General features: G+C 50.5%; 1 long non-coding RNA gene across 1 annotated transcript; it reads right to left on the bottom strand.

The window, feature by feature from the left end:
• Positions 1-457: 457 nt before the first annotated feature.
• Gm51701 lies at positions 458-4,016 on the bottom strand. Its single transcript, XR_003948284.1, has 2 exons — positions 3,631-4,016; positions 458-2,417 (listed from the first exon to the last, which is right to left on the bottom strand). It is a non-coding gene; the product is annotated as a predicted gene, 51701 (long non-coding RNA).
• Positions 4,017-4,242: the final 226 nt, after the last annotated feature.

Raw genomic sequence — 4,242 nt, 5'->3', positions numbered from 1 at the left:
TCAGAGCCCAGCTCCAGCAGTCCCCTTAGCGGCTGTTTTTAGCAACCACACCCTCTGACTGTGGGTTTGCTCTGCAGTGGCTTTAAGGTTTGAATACGAAATGCCTTCCACAAACAGACACTACAGAATCTTAGGTGTCGAGACAATGGGCATTTGAGAAGGAATTGGAACCTTCAGATCCTGGACTCCTTCCTTGGTAGATTCGTAATATGAGAGCATTCTTAGGAGACAGCCAAAACAGGAAGTGGGATCCAGATAAGAGAAGCAGGTCGTTTAGGGTGTGCCCCTGAAGGATGTATCTTTTACCCCTTCCCCTTTGTGTCCTTCCTGTCTCCTTCTTTGACTTCTGGCCACTATGGGGTGAACAGTATCTGCCGTATACTCCTGCCACCACGGTGTTCCACCTCACTGAAGATCTAGAAACACGGCAAAGGGTCAGGAACTAAGCATCTGAAACTGTGACCCAAAACAAATTCTCTCTTTAATTTGTTCCTCTCAGAACACATTTCACTATGTGTCATAGTGGGGGGAGGGGGGAGTCTAACACAGAGTATGTACACAAAGCCTCACAATGGGACTGTTGATGTAATTCGGTTGGTAGAGTGCTTGTCTATTACCAGCAGAGCCCCGAGTTCCATCCTCAGCACTGCACAAACCAAATGTGGTTTAGTTCCAGCACTCAGGGAGCAGTAGCGGTTTGAAGCCAGCCTAGGACACCCTGTCTCAAAACAAACAAATGAAAAACATTGGGATTCAATGAACAGAACTGATATTAGTCCACTGTGTTCATAGCGTTCATGATGGTCCACGGTAGCTTAGACTTCCTGGTAGTCATTTCCTTGAGTCAGGCTGACCTTAGAGTATAGAAAGAAGTTTACTGTCTTGCTGTCACGCATTGCTGTTGCTTGCGGTCATGTCACAGGACTCTGAGGCAGTAGTGGAGAGACTCGTGAGATGAGGAAGTGAGGTCTCTGCGAGCAGCCGGAGGCATGAACACCTGAAAGCAATTAAGCCCCACCTCCAGCCAAATCTCCTAATGACGGAGTAGACGTTCTCCCTCGTCCGAGAGAGACTGTAGTGAAACGACCCCACTAAGATGTCTCAAATTCCCAACACACAAGACTGTATGACACAATACATGCTTCCTGTTTAAGTCCTGATGTCCCATGGTGATTTTTACTATTTATATGTAATATGCTCATCATGCAAATGAAAAGTAAGCTCAGAGACAGCAACAGAGGACGCACAGTGGGACCCCAGAGCAAAGGCTGATCGTTCACCAGTTCTTCAATTGACTGCAGATGAGAGAGGTCAGGTTGGGGGACACTGAAGCCATTCCCAAGCAAGATGGATGGGCCACCAGCTCAGCTCCTCTCACTGGCAATCTCTGAGAACAGAAGTGACCCAGATTCTGTTTTCCCTTGCTTGGGGAAACATCTGCCTCCACATGCACGGTTCTCTCCACCTAAACAAAATAATTGACTCAAGTCCCTGTGCCACTGGACCTCCACTGGCGCCACACGTGAAATGACCACTGACTCTCACAGCTACAGTGCTGCCAGCTGTGCCCAACGAGGGCTGTGGGGCCGGCCTCGCACCGAGGATCACTGCCTACAACTCTGACCTTGCCTCACAGGTCCCCCGTTGTTGATTCGCGAGGTTACTCTTGAATAGGTGCTAAGGGAGCTTTTGAAATGCACACGATATCCAGTTACTCACTGGTCATATGAATGTCAATCACCCCTGCACAGGCGGGGCTACAGGCTATTTGAGCTCTCGGGAGGAAGCAGAATGTGATGGCTACTGAGTAACAACCAGCCAGTCCTACTGGTTCTGTCTTTTCATCCTTGAACACATTCCGTTAAGAGTCACTATAATCCCCAGGCACAAGTGAATTGAGCGAGTCAAAGGGTTTTAGAAAAGAAAGCCACATCGCCGGGGCGTGGTGACGCACGCCTTTGGTCCCAGCACCCAGGCAGAGGCAGGCGGATTTCTGAGTTCGAGGCCAGCCTGGTCTACAGAGTGAGTTCCAGGACAGCCAGGACTACACAGAGAAACCCTGTCTCGAAAAACAAAAAACAAACAAACAAAAAAAGGAAGCCAAAAGTTCTAAGTAGCCCACTGCCAGTCTTCAAGGTCAAGAGAGACCTGGGATGGTGAACCTTGCTGATCAAGTGAAATAATATAAGCCCGGAGCCTTCTGTGGAACCCGAGAATTCCAGCACCAAAGAGGAAGAAATGACACGCAAGGTGTCAGTAAAGAAAACTCCAGAGCCCATTGTGGGTTAAGTGGGGTTGTGTTGCTGGCCGGTCTCCACCACAGTCTCCTCTCCACCTGCTCCTCTTCAAACGGATGCCTTGGATCCTTGATGGTCTTCAGAGTTACTTTGGGGTTTGACACTGGGAAGAGCCACTATCTGATAGAAATATTAAATCAGTCACATATGTACTTTTAAATCCTTTTCTAGACACACTGTCGTTAAACATCTAAAATAGATAAAGGGTGTAACTCGATGGTAGAGTATTTGCAAGTATACGCAAGGCCCAGGGTTCAATCTCTGAGCGATGAGGGGAGGGGAGTCGATGTGGGGAATAAGTTAAATTAATGCTATATTTAACATACCTAACATATGTTAACATGTAACTAGTTTATTATATAGACTAAAAGGACGGTCTGCATTTTTATTCTACTATCTTCAAAACCTGGTGTGTAGTTTGTACTTAAACACACTGTAGTTAAGATCAACCGACTAACAAGGTACAACAACTCTCAGAGCTGTGTGCCTGACATGCGAAAAGGAAGGAATTGTCCTTTAAAAAAGCGACAGTCTCCCTCTGGTGGGAAAAACGGAAATTGCAGGAATAAACAAAAGACTCCAAAGAGCAAAAACAGCTGTGACACCCACACTGGGCCGCCTGCCCTGGTGTTGTGTTTGCATTTTATTTATTTTATTATTTTATTCACACACACTCACTCATGGTCATCCCCCTGCCTCAGAAAATCACTCACAGTCATTCCCCTGCCTCAGAAATTCACTCACAGTCATCCCCCTGCCTCACACACACAATCAGTGCCATCCACCTGCCTCACACACTCACTCAGGGTCATCCCCCTGCCTCAGAAACACACTAACAGTCATCCCCCTGCCTCAGAAACTCACTCACAGTTAAACCCCTGCCTCATACATTCACTCAGCTTCATCCCCTGCCTCATTTTCATGCCCCTGCCTCTCGCATTCAATCAGCATCATTCCCCTGCCTCAGAGACTCAAACACAGTTATCCCTCTGCCTCAGAAAATCACTCACATTCATGCGCTGCCTCACACAGTCATACAGCGTCCTACCCCTGCCTCACACGTTCAATCCAGGTCATCCCCCTGCCTCAGATACTCACTCACAGTCATCCCCCTGCCTCACACAGTCACTCAGCGTCATCCCCCTGCCTCACACATTCAATCCAGGTCATCTCCCTGCCTCGGAAACTCACTCACAGTCATTCCCCCGCCTCAAACAATCACTCAGCATCAACCCCCTGCCTCAGACAGTCACTCCCCGCGCCTGTGCTCCCTGATTTAAAGCGCGACCCCTTCACCGGGTCGGATCCGCCAGCCTGGCCGGCTTCCCCTCACCCTGGCTGGGAGGCGACGGGCAGATCCGACCCCTTGGAGGACTTCCGGAGCGGAAGTTTTTCCCGGCGTGCTCTCTGCCGCCACCCGGTGGTGACCGAGGAGAATGCGGCCGTCGTGAGGATTCCATTGTCTTCTTTCAAATGACGTCACCACCGGGAGGCTCGATGGCGGCCGCGCTGCAGACGGGAGGGGCCGGGGGTCCAGACTGTCCGTGTGGATTCTCGGGTCCCGTCTGTCTCGCTTTCCCCAGGGCGGGACCCCTCCCCCACCCCCAAAATCACTCGCCGTGAGGACCAAAGGCCACAGGGATCATCCCCCTGCCTCACACATTCATTCCTGGTCATCCCCCTGCCTCAGAAACACACTCACAGTCATCCCCCTGCCTCAGAAACTTTTTTTGGTTTTTCGAGACAGGGTTTCTCTGTGTAGCCCTGGCTGTCCTGGAGCTCACTCTGTAGACCAGGCTGGCCTCCAACTCAGCAATCCCCCTGCCTCTGCCCCTCTCTACGTGTGCCACAAATACTCGTTAATGTGCTGGACTCTGGAACACAAGGGATCGCAGGCAGCGCCGACCGGGCAGAGGCGGGGAGACGCCTGCGCGGAAGGTCCCCC

This window comes from Mus musculus, chromosome 9 (genome assembly GCF_000001635.26).
Source record: "Mus musculus strain C57BL/6J chromosome 9, GRCm38.p6 C57BL/6J".
NCBI classification, from domain to species: domain Eukaryota; kingdom Metazoa; phylum Chordata; class Mammalia; order Rodentia; family Muridae; genus Mus; species Mus musculus.
This window is presented reverse-complemented; position numbering and strand designations above follow the sequence as displayed.